Genomic DNA, 8008 nt, shown 5'->3' with positions numbered 1-8008 from the left:
ATGATTAAAATTATAGATTGTTGCATTCTTTGTAAGTGGGCAAACCTGAAAAATCAGCAAGGGGTCAAATACTTATTTCCCCCACTGTATATCTACGTCGAATGAGCTGTGTAAGACTCATAGCACTTTCTTACATAGTCCTCATTTTTAGGGAAAAGAAAGTAGGTCAATAAGTAAGCACACAAGCACATTGACAAACACCCCGTTTAAATTCAGTGTTGTGTTTCCAGGTTGTTTGTCCTGCTGCATTGTCCTAAAATTGTATAAACGGGTACAAGATTTACTAACATGCATATTATTATTATTATTACTACCACTACTACTACTACTACTACTATGTCAATGATCAGAAATTCAAATGACATACAACAGAGGTGCACCTACAGGTTGTGTAAATTAGCTATATTTGCCACACTCACCTTAATGGTATTTATAGTTGTAGGTTGCAGCCAGCTGCCACAAAGCTTCTAGTTTGGTAAGTGTAACTAGATACTGTGCCAAAATACTTTCTACTTCTATATAATAACATTACCAACACACCGGCTACCCAGACGCTTTGACGATCAAGATCAATTGCTAGTGATATATTTTCATCCTAAATTTGACTGACAGAAGGGTGTGGCTGTGTGATATCAATAATAACCAAATAGCTGATAATGGTTGTATGGGTATAATGTGATATTTTGGGAATGACTAGAGGCTCATGCACACACATTCATTCTCCCTTGTGGGGGGGGAGGGGCTTAGGAGACTGGTTTGGGCTGTAGCGGAAAGGGAGGAGGGACTGAGAAGTTGTCGATGTTCAAATTTGTAACTGTCTCGCTTCACTCTCACCGTTCTTCCTAAGAAAAGACACTTTACACTACCTGCTCAGCACCAAACTGCACATAATGTTAGTGACTTGCTTGCGAATATAGTGGTTTATTTAGCAGCTAGAAAGCCAGACACTTCCCTCAGAAGTCGGCACAGACCAAAAATAGAGAGTGATGTCTTACATGCATCCAGTGGCAAGAAACACGACTCCGAATGAATGATAATGTTGCTCTTTAACTGCTGGTTGAGTAAATAAGCAGCTGTTTGCTAACAAGTTCACTGTGTTGTGTTAACAACTTCTCTCCACTGCCCCAAGTGGCCAAATAAATTGTCTATTGAAAGTTTAACTGTTTTGCGTGTATGGGTGTATATTTCAGATGCTTGTTTCTGGTGTCTACTTAAAAGAAGTCTCCTGCGTCAAAGAGGAAATGCTCTTGTTTCCTTTTTGTTTTAACAGTTCAACGGTTTTAAAGGTCAAGTGCAAAGTGGTTTACCCTCCTAATGCTTACACACTTGTACTACATGTGCCAACATAGTAATTCAAAGAGATACCATGACATCATGATGCCATCCATCCCATCTTGAGGGTTTATCAGTCCACCGATACACACTTGTGCTTGCGCACACACTCACATTTCACATATACCATACACTAAGCACACTGGAATGTTCTGATAGCACATTACCAAACAACTTCACATTTTTGAAAGGTTGGATATAAGCTGGAAGCTTGTCCCCAAACGTATCATGTAACTGGCCTTTTGTAAGCTGAGCTTTTTTGACCCATGAGCCTTGGAGGAAAATACGGGTGTTTTGTTGTTTGCACCAATGACTGAGGTTGTCCCTTCCTTTTGAATTATTCCAGATGTTGGCTTTGACATCCAACATAGATCTCAGTTAAATGAAATGAAGTGGATGTCTCCTTCTTCCCGCTGAGCTGAGATAAGTTAATACATAAGTAATCAGCATAAAGATGCTGCATTTTCACAAATTGTTAATTCTCAGTCAAGAAATGTGGATGTTTGTATAAGATTTTAACTTTAAAACACACATGAAATGCAACTTATAAATACATTGCAAAAGTCAGGTTGTTTCTCTCCCTCTGGGTGACTCAGAAGATCTGGAAAATCAGTTGGCTAGACTAATAAAGCTTTGTTTTGCAGTCGGTTTCCTTAAACCATGAACCATACAGTGTGAATCTATTCCTTTTTAACTCTTAAGACTTTTCATCAGGCCTTAATGAATATTTTCATGCATTCGGGAAAAATGTGTTAACTTTGCTTTTAGTTAGTGGCTGTTTTAATAATAGCGTTTTGTCTGGCTTCTGTTCTTTTTTCTGTTTTGGTATAATTTGTTTAATGGTATTTCCTTTTATTGATCTATGATGTTAATACATGTTGTTTGCTATATGTTTTATGCATTTAGTTATATTTAGGGAAATCGGAGCTAGGTATTCAGTTTTATTTGGTTTTCTTCTTTGATTCCTATTTTTGTTTAGTGAAGAAAATATCAATATCAATGTTTTCATACACAGACCTGAATTGTTGCAGTGGTCCTCAAAGCTTTACTGTAATTCTGGAGAAAGAAGCCCAATTACAGGATGATTACAATTAAGGTCAAAACAGGGAAAATGGACATTGTGGACTTTTCTGAAGATTAATATTACAAGGATCTGTGTAAGGCTAATTGGAGGCCCAGCAACAAAAATATAAATATTCTTTATCATTGATTTGTGTGGTGTTGCAGGTTCTAATACATCAGATAATGCATAAGAGTGCACAAAGCCTTCACCAGAGCATTTTTAACAAGGGTGTGTAAGCTTACTCTGAGTGTGCAGTATGTCTCTGCCAATGCCATGGTGATTAGAAAGCAAGAATGAGCCCCTCTTTGAAAGTACCAAGTATTTCCTCTGCGGCCAAAGAGCACATTCAAAAGAGATCTTAACAAGTAGAAATATTTGCAAACAATGTAATCCATTGTTTAATGAGCAGGATAGAGAAAATGAGAGGTTGGACTGGGGGTGAATGAGCGGGTACAGTGAGGTATAGCAAAAAGAATGCTGAGAAGAAACCGTAAACAGCAGAAAGGAATGAGGTGGAGGAAAACTTGCGAAGAAAGTTGCAAAAAGAAGATGTGTATATGTCGGGCTGTGAAAAAGAATCTTGACAAAACAAAGCAATAGCTTACACATCAGGCTCTATGTAGGGAATAACAGCCCAGATTTGACTGGCTTTTAGGGAGCTTAAAAGAATAGTAAAGGCCAAGCTGAGCTAAACTCTTGAGAATACAGAAGTGTCTTGAGGCCACAGGGAGATCGATTGTGAGAGAGACAAAAACAACTTTTCCATCTGGTTCCTGAATAGTCTACACTGGCAAATAACCTTGTTCGTTCCTCTGTAGATTTCTAGTCATGTTTCTAGTCAACACTTGGAGGCCCTTAGAAAAACCAGGCATCTAAAGGTTGGCAACCAACCAACCAACCAACACAAAATATACACAAACCCTTGAGTCACTTAGTTTTATTTTTTCCTCCCTCCTGCCTTTTTACCGCTGAGGTAAATATCTCCTGGTAAATATCTCTAAGCCCTAAACTTATATCAGCTTTCCTCAACATAAAATGTTAATGGTTCTTATCTGCTGTAAGAACAGATCCCCTCATGACCCAAATGAGCTTATTTGGACAAGAGCTCCCCTTAGGACATTAATCAGCAACATGCTCTCAGTTGTTTATTGGCTTGTTTCAAGGGAGTGTCGGTGGCCCATTGGCTCACTTCTCGTTACTTGACTTCAGGAAAGAAGGAGGGGAAGGAAGGAACTCTGTAAGGACCCCTTGTAATTCATTTTACACAGCACAGGGCATGCTGTGATGTCAGGAGAGAATGTTCGGTAACTTACAGTTTATAATACGTTTTCTTTATGTCCAGACAGTTAGCAAAGCAAGGCATTGTCATGTTAGTCAGATACAGTATTTATCTTAAAATCAATTAGACGAAGCTGTGTTGAAATTAAATGCTGCAGCTGATCTCTGATGATGCAGTCTGTCTAAATCATCCTTCATAAATAAGTAGATTTAGCTGAGTAGGCAGATAGGTTGGTGTAAATAGGTTGGTGTATAGATAACCCTATTCTTTCCATACACATTGTTTAGTGCACTGGACAAGTAATCAATCATGTCAACACAAAAACAGCATTCCTCTCTCAGTAGTGGCATTACCCATCTCTTTGCGAGTTGCCTTTCAGCAAAGTCCATGCCATTCTGTTTGCTTTCCTGCCAGCTTGTGTGCTTTACTAGGTGTGTGTGCGTGTGTGCAATTTGATGGAGCATGCCATGTTTCAAATTACATTTTAATGTATTTTTTTTCTTCTTTTTTTTCGCACAGTCATAGTAATGTTCCTTTGGTACCTTTTCTGATTCAATAATAGGCCAGCCAATATTAGCTTATCAGCAGATAAGTAAATTGCAGTACAGAAGTCATACGCCCGCTGATTGAATTACCATCCCTATCAGACACTCACCAATCACAGCCATTCTCACATCAAGGCGGTCCTTTTTAAAAGTGCTCTAAGCGATGTTGGGTAATGGCACTTCTTGTTGACGTTCAAAGTATTTTCAAACAAAACAAGAACTCCCTCCTCCTTATCCCGTCACCTCTGCCTCCCTTCCATACTAACCCTCCAACCCCCACCCCCAAATCCTTCTTGTCGGTTATTGGCTGGAACGCTGGAAGACCGGTGGTGCAGGTTGGCACAGTTTGTTTTTGTTGGCGTTTGTGGAGCCTGGGCTGTCTACAGAGCCAGCTTTTTTTGTTTACGGTGTGTTCATGGGCAAAATGTATGTGACAAAAAATGTCGCCTAAAAGAACGTGACACCGCTTAGAGTATCTTTTTTTTATTATTATTATTTTTTTTATCTGACTCCCTCCTCACTGATCCCTGCTACATTGACGCTGCTTCACTTGCTGCTGCTGCTTCACTCGATGCTGCTGCTTCACCACTCTAGCCTCCTCCTTCCTAGTTCAGAATCCTAACATGACTGCATAACTGTTTTTTCATTTGTTACAATAATTGGTTAACTCTATGACGAGCATGTTCCTGACTAAACTATTGCCAACTATTTCAGATCCACCTAAACTGATCCGTATTATAAATATCAACCTAGATAGCATTAACACATTTTTTTTCTCATTATTAATTCATTTATATTTACGTTATATATACATTGTTTATATAAGTGTGTGTGTGTGTGTGTGTGTGTGTGTGTGTGTGTGTGTGTGTGTAATATATATATATATATATATATATATATATATATATATATATATATATAATCTTTTGTTTTGTCTTCTGTGGTTCAAAACTTTTTTTTTTGGCACGTTGCGACTTGGCCTGTCTTTCCTCACACAGAAGACTCCGTTATATATTGATGAAGAAGGAGAAAAGATCAGTTGTTGAACGAAGGAACCTCTGTGAAATACCACGTGTCACTGCGTGTTTCTGAACTTAGGTGTGTGAAAGTGACCCTTCAGTCGGGACGTTGGTTTAAACATGCTGTCATCACGCTCAATAGTCTTCCCTCCTCATACAAGGGAGGAGAAGAAGAAGAAGAAGAAAAAAAAGATAGTGGAGTGTCTATTCCAAATAAAGCTCACAAGCTTGTTTTATTTGATTTGGTCCTTTACGGTCACCACACAATGATTTGGTAACCAGTCACACTTTTTATCACCTGCCGATATGGCAGGAGTTCTGAGCCGTTACACTTCTCTTGATAAGGCCGTGTTTGCTCAAGACTTTTCTTCAACGTTTCAGGAGTTGCAAATAACTTGCTTAATTGTGCAACACAACTCCATTGCATAAAATAAGAGGGAATGAGGAAGAATTAGAAAAACAAGTCATGAATGTTTTCCTTCTCCATATTGTTTGTGACGTACTGCATAAAACTTGAAATACTTTTGTTTTTTATCTCCTATGTTGTTTGAAAACTAAAAAACTACTTTTATTTCTGATATAATGAAAGTGTTTGCAAATATTCTATATAAAAACCAGAACTACTTTTCAATGAAACAGTTTATTTTTAACTTCTATTTTGTTTTGGTGTTTTTTGGGAAGTGAAGAATTATCTGTGATGTTGCTGACTGGTTTGATAGGGTCTTTTCCCCTATAGCTCTCCACACACTCTGACGTGTGTGTGTGTGTGTGTGTGTGTGTGTGTGTGTGTGTGTGTGTGTGTGTTGTTGTGGTGTGTGTGTGTTGGTGTGTGTGTGTGTGTGTGTGTGTGTGTGTGTGTGTGTGTGTGTGAAGAAACAAAGTCTGAGTGTTTTTAAGGGAGAGAAGGAGAGCAAGAGATGGATAATGTTAAAGAGCATGTAAATGCTGTATAGGTTTGTGTGTGTGTGTGTGTGCACACTTGTGAATTTGGGATTAGCCCCCACCTAATTGTGGGCAAACACTCAAAGCCTATTAATGCCTGAACTGACCTCGTCTTTATTCCCTCCATCCATCACTCTAAACGCAGAAAACACACAGAGAGAGCAGCAAAACAACAACTGCCGTTAACAGAAGGAGTGACATCTGCTCCCACCAGCCACTGTGATTGGCCTAGATCCACAGTTTGAGAGGGCTGCTATGGGCTGAGGAGAGACACACCTCTAGAATCTGTTTACGTGCAGCAAAAAAAGTGAGGGGGCTGGTTGGAGGAAGAGCATATTGGGGTTGGTGTGTGCTTGCGATTCTGCAAAAACAGAAGGGAAGGGGAGTTGCGTGTACTTTCTGGAAAACTTGTTGTCGTTGGATCTTGTTCAGAACCTTCTAGGAAATGTGTGTGTGTGTGTGTGTGTGTGTGAGAAACCAGGCCATCCTAATTTAGTCAGCAACATTTATGAGCCATCAGCCCTTCCCAGAAAGTTAAAAAAATTGTTTGTGATAGAGGCAAATCCACATCTTTCTCTGGTAATCACATCAACATGTTTCTGCAGTCAGACCTGCCTTTGCATGCTCCAAATAGAGCAAGTTCTTCAACAGCAGCTAAGTCAAGTGTGTTTTTCATATTTGACATACATGAGCGCTGTGTCACGGGTGAAGCATACATTCGTCACATGCGACATACTGTGTGTGACGCAGAGACAGTGGGGAGGGTATCACTCTCTGAAGTTAGAGCAAACCAGACTCTTAAACTTGGTGGCTACGTGTCGGAAGAGCTTTTTTTTATTTTATTTTTTTATCACAGATGCCAAGGATGTAGGAGGAGCTTACAATGTTTGTGTCTCATTTTAGATGTACAAAACGTTCTGTACATTTTCTGGATTTCTTGTTAAAGTAAATGGTGCGAAGTGGATCCACCTACCCTAGGGCAGGGATATTAATTGGCTCAAATGTGTTCTGAGAATTTAACAATCTTTCTTTGGGAAAAAGTGTACTGCTTACAAACCCATTCCAAGGCCACAAGTAAACGATTCATATATGTGAATAACACCACTGTTTTTTTTTTTTTTCTGGAAGAACAAAGTGAAAAGTTAAGAAAAGCAATAATTGAACAACAGTGTTTTTTTTTTTTTTTTTTTACCGAGCAAGCAAGCTACTCGTCTTGATAAAATGGCAGTTTTTAAGAAAATGGGATATGCAACAAGGCGGCAGGCCTGCTTTTTTTTTTTTAATTTACATAGATTATGTTTACTGAAACGTACTATCTAGGACATTTTTGGGACAGGTGTCGACACAATATACATGTGCTGTATTGTGGTAGCACAGTAAATTCATGTTAATATTTTATTGTGATGTTTTCTTTGCGAGGTGTGGTGCAAATGTGTTTCCACCCCCACCCAAACAATTTCCTTCGGAGCATTGTACCAGGCCACACCTCGTGACCGGGAGGTTGCGCGGACCGACGATTGGGTGGCTTCAAAGACGAGGAGATGTCACTAGTGTGAGACCAGTGTTATGCTTCGGTTGCTGGTCTCTGTTGAGTTGGTAGTCTCATGGTCAGAATGTGCGTGTTGATGTGTGTGTGGGAGGTGGTGAGCTAGACATCTGATGTTAGCGTTCTGGGGAGGAGGGGCCGGGTGTGGGCATTACTGAAGCACTGGTGAGTCACTAGGCAAGCCTGAGGTGTGGATTCAAAGGGTTAGGGTGCCACAGGGTTACTGAGTACTTCACTCTTCTATAATCATCATGCGAAACAAAAACTAGTGAGGGAGGGCAT

The 8008-nt window shown here is 39.6% G+C and overlaps 1 protein-coding gene and 1 long non-coding RNA gene across 2 annotated transcripts in view; both read left to right on the top strand.

The window, feature by feature from the left end:
* sesn1 (sestrin 1) overlaps positions 1 to 8008 on the top strand; it is a 109424-nt gene that overhangs the window by 21163 nt on the left and 80253 nt on the right. The window lies entirely within an intron of this gene.
* On the top strand, positions 2432 to 6147 carry LOC116706280 (uncharacterized). Its single transcript, XR_004336194.1, has 3 exons — positions 2432 to 3439; positions 5703 to 5710; positions 6136 to 6147. It is a non-coding gene; the product is annotated as an uncharacterized LOC116706280 (long non-coding RNA).

Source organism: Etheostoma spectabile, chromosome 18 (assembly GCF_008692095.1).
Source record: "Etheostoma spectabile isolate EspeVRDwgs_2016 chromosome 18, UIUC_Espe_1.0, whole genome shotgun sequence".
Classification (NCBI taxonomy): domain Eukaryota; kingdom Metazoa; phylum Chordata; class Actinopteri; order Perciformes; family Percidae; genus Etheostoma; species Etheostoma spectabile.
The sequence above is the reverse complement of the archived record's forward strand: the minus strand, read 5'-3'. Positions and strand labels throughout refer to the sequence as shown.